The sequence below is a fragment of the Anas platyrhynchos genome, chromosome 3, assembly GCF_047663525.1.
Source record: "Anas platyrhynchos isolate ZD024472 breed Pekin duck chromosome 3, IASCAAS_PekinDuck_T2T, whole genome shotgun sequence".
Taxonomy (NCBI): Eukaryota; Metazoa; Chordata; class Aves; order Anseriformes; family Anatidae; genus Anas; species Anas platyrhynchos.
The window spans coordinates 33902508-33918291 of NC_092589.1; the positions used below are offsets into that span (position 1 = coordinate 33902508).

General features: G+C 45.1%; 1 protein-coding gene across 3 annotated transcripts in view; it reads left to right on the forward strand.

The window, feature by feature from the left end:
* CDC42EP3 (CDC42 effector protein 3) overlaps positions 1 to 15784 on the forward strand; it is a 33716-nt gene continuing 17932 nt past the window's right edge. For 2 of the 3 annotated variants that reach the window (XM_072035658.1, XM_027453915.3), the window contains exon 1: positions 6516 to 6684. The gene's annotated coding sequence lies outside the window, so the exon portion shown is untranslated. Of the gene's footprint in view, positions 241 to 6515; positions 6685 to 15784 lie in introns of those variants that run through there. The other variant, XM_038176928.2, reaches the window with a different exon arrangement.

A 15784-nucleotide genomic window follows, 5' to 3' on the forward strand; every position in this document is an offset into this window, starting at 1 on the left:
TGCAAGCAGAGAGCGGTGAAGCAGCCCTGTCCTGCACACCAGAAGGGATGTCAGAAGGGCCAAAGAGGGAGGACTGTGAAGCTGTTGGAAGAGCTTGCCCCTTCACTTGTCCAGCAAAGATGAGCCTGTAAGGAAGCTGAAGGCAAGAAGATCTTCCAGTCCACTAAGTACATCCCATCCAAGCCCCAAAACAAAGACAAACTGAAGCTACGTTACAGCTGGAATTGTCCCATCACCCAGGTAGGACACTGTGGCCTGCAGGTACCTGCAATCTTTTGCTGCTGTAGCAACACCTGGGAGAGTGTGTGAGGACCCAAAGGAGAGAGCTGGCCTGCCAAGCTCATTTTCTGGTGTGAGCCAGCAGGGTTTGTATGATGGGGCCAGGGGCTCGTCCATAGGCAGTGCTGGGGAAGCGCACACACAAGGCAACTGCTTCCTGGGAGAGATTCTGGCTGCCTCCCTCTGCAACCTCTTCCTTCCAGCACGAGAAGCCGGGAGATAGCTCTAATTCTCATCAGGATTAAAAATAAGACTGTGACCAAATTTGGCTTGCCCTGCTGGATTCACAAAGTGTTTATGAAAGAGCTGCATGGAAATGAAACCTGGGGAGCAATTGTTTAGCTTAGTGGCAACGGTAACGAGGAATGTGAGATGCATTTGTGATATCTGGGCTCAGGGGCTGAAATCTGCATTGTTACCTTTTGTTTTATCCTCTGTGAACTCTCATTTTCAGTAAGTGAAGGTCATGTAAAACGGCTCTTTACCAGCCCACATCCACACCCAGCAGACCAGCATTTCCTAATTAGGTTATATTCAATCTTTATAATGTGCTTGTAATAGATGCGGCATAATCTCAACTGATATTATTCACTTCCCAGGAATGTACAGCTGAAGCTGCTCTGCAGGCTCTGACTGCAAACAATGGGTGTGCAGCTGACAAATAAAAGTAGCTATTTTACATGCCCTGGTCTATTTGGATTCCATTATTCAAGCGATGTCTGCTGAACAGGTATTCACATTGAAAAACAAGCACAATTACAATTTTCTGATGTGGCAGCTATTTTTGAAACTCATTAAAGCTTGCTAGTGCTTTTCCCATGCAATGAAAAACTGGAATTGCCTGTTGTAATATTGGCTGGCAGATATGAATGGTTTCAGCTCACATTTTATAATGAAGAAATGAGCTCATGCTATATAATTGCGGGCTATCCCCAAGAATATTTTTATTCAGCCTTATTGTCAGACTAAATTAAAACCGCTGAAGAGCCTGGTTCCTCATGATGCCAGGTGCTCTCAGCTCCCACAGTAGTTAAGGGAAGGCAAGAGTGCTCAGCAGTTTCAGAAGCAGTCCCTAAACGCTGATAGCAATGTGCTAATTTTTATATTAAGCAAGACAACATTTTGCAGAGTTGTCATTGTTCTTTTACTCTTTGTTTGTGAAGGGAACAATTATTATTAAAATGAATATTTATTCTATACTTCATCCATTTATTACATTTACAATACAATGAAGACTTTACAATGAACAATTAGAATAACCTTTCAAGGTGTTGTTTTTTCTTTTTTTTTTTCCCTATTACTTTTCCTCTCCTAAGCTTGAAACAGCCATCGACTTCCTTTTATTAAAAATTAACTAATTACCTATTTGAAGCTGCTGGTGATTACAGACAGTGGCATCCATCTGGCACTAGAGACTTGTTTGCATCCTCTCCTTCCAGCTACTGGGGGCTTGTGTCCTCCCTGGGGAGCTCCGTGGAGAAAAGTGGTCTGAACTCAGGGGACCCAGAGAGAGCAGAGGATGAAAGAAAGAAAAGCTGTTTGGGGCACTCGATGAACTACCACCTTCTTTTGCCAGCTGAATCGCTGCCTCACCCCATGCGCTGCCCCCAGGCAGATCTGGGCAGTCTGAGAACACGTGGGGGAAGGTTGGTGCCTGCACGCACACGTGCTTGCACGTGGGGTTTTGTAATGCAGGAGGAAAAGGCAGGCTAGGGAAGCCAAATTGTGTGCAGTGTTGGAATACCAAAAAAAGTTGCATGTCAGACATCCATCACTGATACGTAAAAGGTCATGTGAAGGCCTTGCTCGAACAGGGGGTCAATTAGCCCTTCTTTCTCCCCTGTGTCCGACGTGTTATCACCGCAGAGGATAATGAGTTAAAGCTAAGTAAGGACCTCGGGAGATCAGAGGTCACAGAACGAGAGGCTAAAAAATGGGATCCAAATATTATAAGTCTTTCAACACTGTTTTCTAGGTATTCTGTTAAATATCCCACCGGGAGGCTTCTTTTCGTCAAAGCTAACCACATTTCTTTGGACTTTCTTCTCTGAGTGATTTCAAATATATAAAGAATTTAGATGAAAAACAGATCTGTATTTTTTCATTGTTTAAAAAATGGTAGAAAATGCACATTTCTCAGAAGAGTGATAGTGATTGTATTTATAGAAATTCCCAAAGTGACAGTTACAGAAATAATCTGTGGCAAACAAGTTGCAGGAGATTTTTCCCTCAGTCAGATCACATTATTTCTTTCCAACGCTGCATAATAATTTCCATGAAAAGAAGCTGCACTGTGTAGCCCTGATCATTGCTTTGACTTGGTAAGAGCAATCAGTGAGGAAAAACTATAAGGCTGGGGAACAGAGCAGCTTCCAAATAGGATTGTTATAAGGAAGATGGTTTCTGTGTTCTTTGGGCTCAGGGAGAGAAGAAAGTGGGTTACTTTGCAGCAAAGAGAGAAGTAAGCTGCTTATCTGCCAGGAAAACAGCAAAAATAATGGTACTGAAGGGATGACTCTGTGGAGCTACCGCAGGGGGCTGTGGGGTTTCCATCAGCAGATGGTTTTAGCAACAGAGGATAAATAGAGGTGTGAGAATAGCCTGGCCCCGTCTGTGGTTTCCCAGCCCATCCACAGTGCCTTGGGGATCTGTGGGCACTGTGAAAGGTGGCGAGGGAGGTGGGTTTGTGCCCATGATGCAGCAGCCTGTGTCAGGTAACTGTAAAGGGGCTGTGTTCCCCCTGGAAAAGTGAATGGAGAGGTCTGGAGGTTTCTGAAAGGTTTTAAAAGGAAAGCTTGCTTGATCCTGCATCAGGGCACAACACAGAGGGGATGACCCTAAAGTCCCTTCAGACCCTACAGTTCTATAACTCTATAAATCAGGTTATCAGAAATGATGTATATTTGGGTATGGCCTTTGGTTCTTTGTGATAAAATTGGCACTCCACACAGATTATTAAAAGAGACAAAAATTCAGACTATTCCTATATATGATTACTCAATACTATTTAGGAATGGCATTTCAGAATGCAACCTTAAGGAACGCTGGAAAATAGCATTAGACAGATTTTGAAAAAGGTTTTAGTGATATGTTGTTTGTCATCGTAAAATGAAGAGTGGTTATGTGAAATAGTTTAACTTCTTAGCTTCCAGAGCTTATGTTAACGGTGTGTGTTTTAAGGATCATAAAACCTTTCCCAAAGTACAGCTTTTGAGCAGTCGATTTCAAAGCATAAGACTCTGCTTAATGATCCTCACTAAATTCATAATATAGCTGCAGCTGAAAGAAGTGCAAAAATGCCACGGACTTGAGTTGGACACGCATAAATAAAACCAATACTATGACAAGTAGAAGTCATCCTGATTCAGGAAGGCACTTAAACAGATACTTTAATACTTACATTCTCTAGATATCATGGGGACTAAAGTATTCAAGTATTCAAGCATGCCTGTCATTTAGGAATCTTAAGACTGTGCTTCAAACTCCAGTTTTAGTTCCTAATGTCAGAGGTTTGAAACGACAGGAGAGACAGCCTTAATCTGTGGTGGAAAGGGACCAAGCAGTGGAAGATTCCATCATTCCTTGCAATCAGTTCAAAATCTGCATGTTATTAACAACACTGAGGCTTTAACTGCTAAGAATTTGGAGGAATTCGGGATCTTGTAGGAACCATCGTTCCCCCTCCGACAAATACAGTTCTGTCCTCCAGGGTTTCCTGTAGCACTCAAAGCTGGGAAACAGATTGGCAATTTTTCTGCAGAGAAACTGAAACTTTTCTCTGAAATGTTAGTGCCTCAAAACAATAACTGCATTTACTTGTGTTAGAATGCTTTCCATTTAATGTATTCCTGTGGTTCTTCATGATCAAATGAAATTCAGAATGGATTTGAGGAAAAGGTTCTTCACTGAGAGGGTGGTTGGGCACTGGAACAGGCTCCCCAGAGTGTGATCACAGCACCAAGTGCTCTGGAGTCCAAGAAGCATTTGGACACCTCTCGCAGACACATGGTCTGATTTTTGGGTGGTCCTGTGTGGAGCCAGGAGTTGGACTCGGTGATCCTTGTGGGTCCCTTCCAACTCAGGATATTCAATGGTTCTGTGGTTCTATGATCCTTGTGGGTCCCTTGCAGCTCAGGTTGTTCTGTGAAATGTGACCCATGGTGGTACACTTGGGCACAGTGCAGGTTAAAGAAGACATTCCCTGTACTGGGGTGGCACAGCCTGCTTTCTGTAATCCTACAGTGCCTAACACAGGAAACAAAAAGGTAAGACCAGCGATACGAGTACAACTGAACTGGTGTTGCTGCAGCTGCTGGCAGAACGGGCTTTTAGGACCAAAGAGAAGCTGCTTGCCTTCTCATCACAGCGACATGAAGCACAAGCATGAATCTCAGAATGGGAAAGACAACAGTAAAATGAAGGGGGAAAAGCTGGAACAGGTGCCACAGGTCAGAGGCACAGGAGGTCGCTACATGAAGGAGCCTGAGAGAGAAACGAGAGTTAAACCAACTGTGACACGGTACAGTGACATGCAGAGGTGTGGAACCCAGCTCTGAAAAAGAACCAAAAAAAAAGGATGTGGAAGAGGCAGGGATGTGCAACATGACTGGGACAAGCTTTTCAGCGTGCCACTGTGCAGCACTGGCAGCCTGGCATTACAGCAGACAAACCTGTGCACCTGCCTGCTTCGTCCTCAGACATAGCTGTGTGGATTTTTGTCAGCTTCAGCACAAGACGCCACGCACATGCATGCCCACACACATTTCCTTTCTGCACTAAAAAGAAGCGTGAGCGGTGTCATCCCTCAAGTGTCCCGTTTCAAACGTCCTAAACCACTTAAATTAGGCTCCGACATGAAAAAGCAGTCTCAAGAATAGCGTCGGTAGATTAAAGGTAGCGTGGAGTGCATTGGCGCAGAATAAATAATTGAATAATTGCTAAGTTGGACGTGTATCCAAAGAAGCCAGCATTTATTACAGAATTCTTTTTCTTCTTCTTTTGCTTACACAAACTTTACAATAGCTGTTTTCTCTGAGTGTCCTGCTGCAGAAAGCGGGAGCAGCCTCTGGGCCGCTCTCAAATTTACTTTGGCTTTTGCAGCAGTGACTGAGAGTTACTGGAAGCACACGCTCTCCGGCCAAGCCCTCGGCCCCATCAGCTCCCGCTGCCTCCAGCCACCTGCTCGCTGGGTGCCCGACCCCAGATGGGTCCAGCATTGAGGCCTCGCATGGACTGGGCCAGTGCCTCCACTCAGACATCGAACCCACCTGGGGAGGGCTGGGGCTGTTGTAGAGTAAAAATTGTGTTACATGAGTCAGGTGGCTAAAAGGATTTTGGCAGAGTTGGAGACAGTGCCACAAGGAGGCATTTCGTCTTTAGGGGCAGTACTTTCTGCAGAGGCTGTACTTTGGGGATTGGGACTGGGGTGCCCAGAGCCACCCCCTGTGTGTACCAGGGCACGGCAGTCTGCAGGCATGTGGCCCACTGAGATGTCCACTGTGTTCTGGCAGGGCATTTGTGTCAGAGGGAACATGACTCTGGTGGCAAGGTGCTTCGGCATCCAAACGCTCCCACACCAAGAATGCAAGGAAAGTGAAGGGAAATACCCTCTCTCCCACACGTGTGTAAATGTGAATGTGTCCAGAGCAGGGCTACGAAGCTGGTGGAGGGCCTGGAGCACAAGTCCTGTGAGGAGCGGCTGAGGGAGCTGGGGGTGTTTGGTCTGGAGAAGAGGAGGCTCAGGGGAGACCTCATTGCTCTCTGTAGCTACCTGAAAGGAAGGGGTGGGGAGCTGGGGGTTGGCCACTTCTCACAGATTAACTGGTGATAGGAGTAGAGGGAATGGCCTCAAATTGTGCCAGGGGAGGTTCAGGCTGGCAATGAGGAGACATTTCCTGTCAGAAAGAGCAGTCAGGCACTGGGACGGGTTGCCCAGGGAGGTGGTGGCGTCACCGTCCCTGGGGGCGTTCAAGGAGAGGTTGGACGTGGTGCTTGGGGACACGGTTCAGTGGGTGCCACTGGTGGTTGGACCAGATGATCTCGGAACCCTTTTCCACCCTTAGGGCCCCCGTGACCCCGTACTTCCACCCGTGCTTCTCAGCCACACACCGGCTGCCCCACGCGTGCCTCCCTCAGCGCCGTGCTGGGGCCCGCCCCGCTCCGCTCCCCTTCCTGCGGGCGGCTCCGCGGCGCCGGGATTTCCCTGCAGCCCGCCGCCAGCGCCGCCTCCCCGCGGCCGCCGCTCGCCGCCCGCGGCCCCGCGCCGCGCCCCCGGCACTCGGCGCCCCGCCGCCGCCCCGCCCGGCCGCCGGCCGCTCGCTCGCAGGTGCCGCCGGGGGCGGAGGGGCGGCCGCAGGGAGAACACGGAGAGGAGAGGAGCGGAGAGCGAGGAGCCGGGCAGCGGCCGTGAGTCGGGGAGCGGGGCCGCGGGGGGCTGCCGGGGAGCGGAGGAGGAGGAGGAGGGAGAGACTGGTGGAGGGCTTGCGGCGGCGGCTGCAGCGCTCCCAAAAGGGGCAGGGGGCTGGTTGGGAAGGGACGGGGCCCCCCCCCAATCCTTTGTTGTCCTCTGTGGAGCGCCTGGGGCGGGCAAGGAGCAGCTGTGTGTGTGTGTGTGTGTATCTGTGTGTGTGTGTGTGTGTGTGTGCGTGTGTGTGTGTGTGCCCACCATTGTTGTCCGCTCCCAAGCACGGGGCCGCGGGCGGGATGCTCGCAGGGCTACCAAAAAAGGCAGCGGGATGCTGGGCACGGGTTTTTCCCTTTCCCCTACCGAAAAGGGAAGCGCAGGGACAGAGGTGGCATCATCCCACCTAGCAGCGCGCATCAGCAGGTGTTTGCTGTTCCAGGTTTGTGCTGAAAGGGTCCAGGCAGGGATAGCGGTAGCAGGAGGCTTTGCTCCAGCTCTGCGGCGTGTTAAAAGCAGTTTTTCAGCAGGAGCGATCCGAAAAGTATCAGAAAATCCCCACGTCGGAGGCACTCCTCGCTCTGCACATTTGTTTCGTGTTACGGCGCGCAGAGAGGAGCCGAGCAGGTTGCTCGGCCGCTGGGCTAGCACGGAGAGGGGGGATTTGTCCTGGCCTCGGCGTTTGCCGGCGATATCTGCAGAGGGAAGGAACAATGGGGCCTGTCTCCTGCCCACATTAACCATAATCACAGTTACTGGTCACCCAGAGCACCTTGTTTCACGCACAGGAGCGAATATCAGGCTGCAGGGGCTGCCTCCGTGCCTCTGCCTTCTTCAGCAGTCCTCAGAGCCAGGCAGGATCACCAGGAGGTGGCCTTGGTGCCTTGTGGGAGCCCAGGCGATGGCTATTGCCCGCCAGGCAGCCCGCAGCCACGCGTCCGTCCCCTGGGGCGGCACGGCTCTGCGCCTCGCTGTTGGGCTGCTGGGGCTAAATGTCAGGCTGACTTCAAATAACTGGTTAAAACTACTCCAAACCACGGATATCGGCTATGCCGTAACCAAAGAAAGCCACGTTTCGTGGCAGAATGTGTTTTCTGCTCAGCTTTTCGTAATGACGTACGCTGCTTTGGTGTATCATCTTCTAAGCTGGGTGACTCCTTACAGAAGAAATTCTGGTCCTCTGCCCAAGTCTTGAGAAATAGTTTTGGGGTAGGGGAGGGAACTGCGCTGGCATTTTAAAACAAATTTCCTTCTACCACACGTCCTTCTTGCCTTCAAGCTCTCTTTTGCTTCGTTGATGCTGTGTCCAAGAGGCTCACTGGTCCTCTCTGGCCAGGTCTTCCCGTTGCTCACCCTCGATGACAGAATTGCGGTAGATCTAAGTGACACAGTGCCCGTTTTTTGGCTTTCTGTAATCCTGTACAAACCCACAGGCTTTCACCTTACTGCATGCAAACATAGCTTGAGGGGGGATAAAAGAAAAAAGGAAAAAAAAAAACACAAAGAAAAAGCATCACTTCTCTACTTCTCTCTTATCATGATCAAGGCAGAATAAATATGTTTCTTCAAGATTCAAACCATCGCAGCAGGAACTGGCTGGCTCTCCCTCCCCAGTGGTACAGGCGGACTGACTGGGTGGTCTGTGCCTCAGGGGTGCTGCTGCATCCCTGTTGCTGCTGCTCTTGCAAGGGTAGTGCTTGGCTGAAGGTGTATCCTCTGCTGGCTTCCCTGGGAGGTGTGTGTGATGGAAAGGCGCCTTTCTCAGATAAACTGGGCTCTGAATTTCGATGCAGATGTGGGGAGAATCATATGTGGGTGTTGGATGGGGACTGTTTCAAAATGATTTCTTCTCGCTGCAAAGCAGGCCAGTTACTGGCCAGCGAAAGCACCTGGCTGCTGCTGGCGGACAAGGCTGGGCAGAGCAGCAGGGGCAGATGCAAAGCACCACCTGCACAGGGGAGGCTTTCCTGTGAAACAGGAGGGCAGAACTGGGTGCAGCTACTGAGTACAAGTTAGGTGATGTTCATGCAGAAGAGATCTGATTCTAGTGCTGTGCTAAATAAGAGGTACTTCTGGATGATGCTCACGAGGATAATCATTACTTACAGAGTATTTTACGGTATTCTGTGTTTTTTGAACACGGATATTGATCCAGCATGGTGACTGCAGGGGAGAAGAATGTAATAGGAGTGGCTGGAACGAGCTTCTCCATAGTTTAAGGGTTAAATCAAGACACAGAAAAGCTGCAGAAATTGCTCTGCCAAGATGAAGCAAGATGATTACAAGCAGACTGAGCTGGCCAGAGTGACAAGGTATATTTACACCCTCACTTGGGTTTCATTGACACTTATGGAATAGTCAGGTGTAGGAAGAAATGTTTGTCTTACGATTCAGCCACTAGTTAAGTCCACAGAAGCACAGTTAATTAATAATTTTTGTAAGCCAATGTGAGATTTTTCTTCTGAGAGGGTAGTGAACCCTCTCAGAGTGTGTTTTATTCTTTTTCTGTGTGTGTGTGTGGTTTAAAGTGGGGAGATAAGCCGTTTACAGGCTAAGCCTACGTTAGAGTAGCACATTTTAATTCCTAAAGCTCTGAAAATGTGAAAATGATAGTTAAATACTCTAGACTAAATTATACTTTCAAAAAAAAATTGGCCTCACATTAAAAGCTGCTCTGATCATGAAGATGTGTTTAGCAAAAGTAATTTGAAATATTGTTATACTTATCTTTTGAAATTATGCAAGTTGCACAATACTTTTAAAACACGATGACTAGTATCTGATAAATGCCAAGGAGCCACATGAAGGGTTTCAACTTCACCATGTGTGGTTCAGCAACATGTAGCTCAACTATGTAAATGCCATGGTAATGTTGTGTACTTGCACTGAATAGTAGAAGAAAGTTTGATACACTGCTTTGATTTCTATCATAAACACGGAACAAGTCAGATAAGAAATTAAATGGGATGATGTAGCGAGGTATTGTGCTGGGGCTCATTCTGAATGATCCAAGTGAACTTTTCTGTGGTTATGTGCAAACAGCAGCTGACCTTCCGTAGAGATGCAAGTGCTGCTGACAGGCTGTGGGCAGTGAAACTAGGGATGGCTTGCTTAGTCAGGGCTCTGCAAAGCTGTCTAGATGGATTTACATGGCAATTTTTATTTATTTATTTTTAAGCAACGCGTAGGGAACTTCCTAAAAATAAATACTTCTTTATATCTTTACCAGGAAGGTCTAAAATTTAGGGCTTGATGTATTTTGATTACTATTTATTCTGTCCCTTTGAAATACCAGATGTGTTGAGTCTGTTTCTCGCTGTTCTGTTGTAGATGTCTTTGTGTATCTGGATATTTGTGTTGTGCCTTAAACAAAGGAAACAGGTTTAAAGTCTTTATTCTAAATGTTTTCTTTCTTGCCTAAAATATTGGATAAAAATAGTAAATAAAAGCAAATGGTTAGTCCGATTTATTTTTTTTTCAGTTAACTTTTTAAAAAGTCTTCATGGTATAACAGTGAAGTCAAGCAAACCCAAAAACCTATGTGAAAAGTTAAATGATGGTAAAAGCAAGTATCCAGAAGTTGGAAAATGCTTGTGGAAAGTGGCGATAATGTACATAAGGGCATTATACTGACGTGTTACTGCTTGTAGCCCTCTTGCCTCAGACAATATGTGAAACAAATCGGGTGAGAAGTGACAAAAGGAAGGATCTGCCTGACATGCTGGGCTGAGGCTGAAGGTCCTGCTCTGTCATAGCGCTTATGGGTTGTGCTGGGCAACGTTTTAATGCAGATGGTGAAGGAACCAAATAATGGTTGCACAATAACATAATCTTGGGATTTCCTAACTTTGCATTCTTTGACTTTGCAAGCTGAGTGCCCCACATAGGATATTCCTAATTACGGGGTTCAGAATTCTCAGTGATACTCTGCAAGGAAGATCAAAGGTGCTTTGTGCCACCACTGTCAGCATCTGTGAAGTATTCCTCCAAAGAAGTTGTGAAACTCGCTTCCTAGCCAGCAGAGATCTCTGTCATGAACCTGAGGAGAAAAAACTCTGACACCTGTGAGGATATGAGTAATCTTGCTGCAGATCTTCAGGAGGAAGCAGAGCTGGGGGAAAGGAAAGGCAGGAAGGAGATGGCAGACAAAACTGGAGGCTTAAACTTTTTAGTGAAACAGTGGCTGATGAGTCTTGTTGCTTGACAAACACTTGATCCAGTTCTAGTAGGGCATCTCAGCGTTCTAAGAGCATGGTTTTCTCATGTAGAATGGTTGTGTTGGCTCCTATGTAGTAGACATTTTCTTGGATTTATTTTTTTTTTATTTTGTTCTTCTCGTCCTTGAGTGGTGCTCTAATACCAAGTGATGTACAAGAACATAATGCCAGCGTTGCTGTTTTTCACACACACGCCTTTCCATTCTTGCCCTCTTGTTCATCTTTTTTCCCTTTTCATTTATTTTCATGAAGCAAATGACAGCACTAATTGATGCCTCTCATTAGGAAAGCTTTTAAATTTTACAAAAATCAATTTGTAAAGTAATTTAGGACCTTAAAAAAAATCCTTGTGAAACTAGAACGTTTTTTTTAAATGTTCCTCTTAATTCTAGTGCTTACTAATCTCACCTTTTAAATTGTATTCATGAGTTTATTGTGATCAGGAACTGCTTCCATTCTTTCTTTCTTGTATGTGTATCTCCAGCTCTAGTTATGTAAAGCCTAAATTGCGTGTGTATAGATGCATCTACATCTTTTAGAAAATACTTAAGATCTTCATGAAAAAAAAAATCAAACTTTATCTTTTTGTCTCATTTAATATGATTTGTTGTATACTTTGATTTAGTTTAACTTTACTTATGTTTATTCACGAGATCAGATAATTTAGCTCTGAAACTCAGGCCAGGATTAATCCAAGATGTAGTGAGGCTTGAGATGAATGTCCTGTTTTGCTTTTTCTTCCCTTTCCTGTGCTTGAGATGTACACTGTAAATACCCTGTCTTCAATGTGGCAGACCACCACTAAGGAAGCACCTTGTTCAGACATTCTTGCCACTGTTTTTCATGATAAATTCTGTTGGTGAACAGCCACGTGTATTACTTTTTGGTCTTTATTTCTTGATTATTTGATTAAATTGCCTTTTGGGAACTAAAATATAGATTCAGTTTGTTTAAAAGGTGCCCCCAGACAATGGTTAGGTCAATCTTCTCAAAGTTTAAGTTTCAAATTACAGCTTAATCGATTTTTGATTTTACAAACTCCGTGACATTTAAAGCATTGACAGGACTCATTGGTTCTTTGCGAGTACCTGTTTTTGCAATCATAACCAATAAAACCACAAGCTTCTCTGACACCAAAGCAGAATGCATCACAGAGTGAAGGAAAAAGAAAATGCAGGTTCTGTTTTGTAGTTTGCTGCAAAGACCAGCCAGACCATTTCTCCCCAGTGCTGCGGTCCTTGCAAAGAGATGTTCGTTCAGGGTTTGCGTGACTCATCTGTATTCATTTGGAGGATGGTATGGGGCTGTGTAGATTTTGTTGTCTCCCTTGTTTTGAGGATGTGTGGTTCCTAAGAAGAACATTAGGGGTTGGCTCAACTCAGGGAGATACAAACAGTAGAAGAGTGAAATGAGGAAAAGAAAGAATAGTGCTATTGATTGTCCTGCATGTCAGATGCAGCTCACATGTTCCTGCCTCAGATGCAAGAGATTATTGCTCTTCATCAAGTGGAAGCTGGTCTTTTGCCTGCTCATTTCTCTGTAGTATAATGACCTTGGAAGAATAACCACAGTTCATAAGAGGGTAAGAGGCAGTGTGTCTGGGGGTGGTGTGTGCATATTCTGTGGGCAACATTTTTCTGCTTGGATATTTAGAAACCAGATGGGGATGTGGAGGTAAAGAATGGTGCAGTGGGTCCACACAGGCTGTGTGGACGTATGGAATTGTATTTTACTTCAGTGCAAACGCTTGGAGTAGAAAGATGGAAAGGGGAGGGGAAGGTGATGCTCACAAGTTTGAAGCTAACAGTGTTCCCTGCCTCAAAAGATGCCACAACTGAAGAACTATCTTTTGTGAGATGCTGATGTTGTTGTTTTACATCCGCACAGTTCTTAATATACTAGATATTAGGTCTTAATACAGTAGATACCTGCCTTGTAATTAGGGCTCCTGATGCTGCAATAAAATGGATTGGTCATCTTGCGTAGAAGTAAAATGTTGAAAGAAAGAGGTTCAGACATCTAGTCAGTTTGGAAAAAAAAAAAGCCTTAATTGAACAAGTTAGAATCATAGAATCATAGAATATCCTGAGTTGGAAGGGACCCTTAAGGGTCATCAAGTCCAACTCTTGACACCGCACAGGTCTACCCAAAAGTTCAGACCATGTGACTAAGCACACAGTCCAATCTCTTCTTAAATTCAGTCAGGCTCGGTGCAGTGACCACTTCCCTGGGGAGCCTGTTCCAGTGTGCAACCACTCTCTCTGTGAAGAACCCCCTCCTGATGTCAAGTCTAAACTTCCCCTGCCTCAGCTTAACCCCGTTCCCGCGGGTCCTGTCGCTGGTGTTAATGGAGAAAAGGTCTCCTGCCTCTCGACACCCCCTTACGAGGAAGTTGTAGACTGAAGTTGGATTGTTAATGTTACCAGATCTGCTCTTCCTTGTTTCTTCTTAATGATATGCAGAGTAATTAGCGGTACAGATGATATATTGTTAGGAACAAGATAGCTGACAAAGCAGAGCAGCAATTTGTGTGGCAGTTACTCTCTTTCTGTATGTCCCTTCTCACTTGCACAATATGACTTGAGCTGAGGAGGGAGGCTGCGTTTCCTTTTGTTTTTCTCTGCAGCTGGTTTTGTCTACATGTCCCCTCAGGCATGATGAATACCCATCTCAGTCTCCAGAATCTGTTAGATAAGATCCAATAAGGTCAATAGCAAAGACAACAAAGGCATCTGTTTTATAGCAGAGGGCTCTACAGTTCTCTTCAAAATAGAAAATTCTGGTCCCAAAGAAGAAATGTTACAATAGCAAGAACCCAAGTAGGTTAGGAATCTGTAGGAGTTCCTATAGTTGAGAAGGACCAAAAGAAACCATGGCCACCCAAATGAAAGTGATAATCAAGTAGCTTATAGTGCAGGCAGCTTCCATCGTTTGTCTGAGAATTAACTTCAGTTTTATTTTAAGTGGTTATTTTACCTTTGCACTACAAAAGTGCCTCTATTTTGCCAGAATGATACGCATCATATCTAAGTTTTTTGTGTTATGGTATGGCAGCTGGATTGTTGGGATATGCTATGATGACCTTATAGAGGGAAGAAACAGGAGTGGCATCTAATGAAGCAACAGCAGAGAATTTGGGAGTTTTTTGACACTGCCGTTGGTAAGAAGTATATCCAGTGAAATATAAATCTTTAAGTGTATTCAAGTAATCTCTGACAATAAAAAGACATAATCTGCATAGAACTGAAGAGTTGTAACATAAGAAACATGTTTCAATACCCAAATGAGCAATCTAAACATGGAAATCGTTCCTATTGCTAAGTACTAGCTGATTTTCCTGTATCAAGCCTGCCTGCAGGTCTTTCTCCGTTGTATCTGTGCATAAGGGTTGATCCCTTCCCAATTTGACCGTCCTCTGTCTCTTGGTTCCACCTCCTTAGTTCTTCGGCACGGGTTCAGTCCTTCCTGAGTCTGGGCTGATGGCTCTTCCTTTGAGTTGTTTGTGGGGATGGAGCACAGCAAGGTGAAGTGTAGGGTGGTATTTTGCGTAGAGAGGTGATCTCAGAACCCTATAGCTGGCAAACACCAGGCTACTGAATCTTGCAGAAATTATGATTTTTAACCACTTTAAATTGACCGTCCTGAAAATTCACAGAGACAGGAAAAGACACAATTTTGAATGTCAGGACTAGCTTTAAAAGACGTGCCAGAACTTTTTAGCAAGGCTGTGGATTGTGATGGGAGGTGTATGGATGAGAACAAGGGGCATTAGTTTGGAGCAGGGGAGGGGAAATATCTCACTTTGGTTTTGTCTCATTAGAGAAGCAGATTACCAATTTATGTTAAAATTCTCCTACCTCTTTTAATCCTCCCAATAAATAAACATATACAGATTACTGCAGACAGAAAACGTTGCCTTGAATGGCAAAGTCTGGTATTTATCAACAACTCAGAAATGAGCCCTAAGATGGAAGTTCCTAAGACATCTGAAGGCAGACAAGTTAAAAAGTAGTTATCTGAGAAATGGGGTGCGTGTTCTGGGTAATGAACCTGTTATCTGCTGAAGCAAGGACAGCTTGTGCAGGGAGGGTGTACAACAAGGATTCTGGTCTGAAGTGGCACCAGGTGATTTTTGTGGTCCTTCAGTTCAGGTCCTTCAGTTTCAGTCCGTCTGATGAGGGAGTCATCAGAAGTTACTGGGCTGTCAGAATTGGCAAGTTTGTAGTTCTCGGGTTAATATCCCTAAAGGATAAATGTGCTCCTGAAGTCAGATTTTACAGCAGTGACTATATATAGGGGATATGGCATGAAAATAAATGGTATTTCTGGTGTGTTGTCAAAATTCAAGTCACAGCTCATTTTTCATGGTTATTTTCTCCAGAACTGAGTATCTAAAGTTGGATGCTGAATTCTGTTTGGTCACGGATTTGAGAGATCTCCTTTTTGGAAGTTGTACTTCAAGATGTTTCATTTCCCTTGCTCACTTTGAATGGGCTAAGCTGTTGTGAAACGTGCGCCCTTCTGCTTGTATGGCATCAGAGGAGAACCAGCTTTTAAAGCCTGCAGACCTCAAACTGTTCATGACAATTTGACAGCAAAGAATTTATTTAATTTTCTGTGCAGGATTTGAAGTAGTGTCAAATGTAGATAGCTATTTTTCTTTTCTGCTTTGTGCTGAAAGACTCGAACTTTCCAAGCACAACAGTTTGAATGAGAGCTCTGTTTTGATAACTTTCAGGAAATTCACCCTTTCAGTCTTCGTAATTATCTTTATGGCCAAGAAAACATAATTTGTGGACAAAAGGGCTCTAAAAATTTAGTGTGGCTTTCCTTAGATGAAAATTCTTTCCAAAATATTTAATTCTTAAGAGAAAGTTAATGTGTTCGG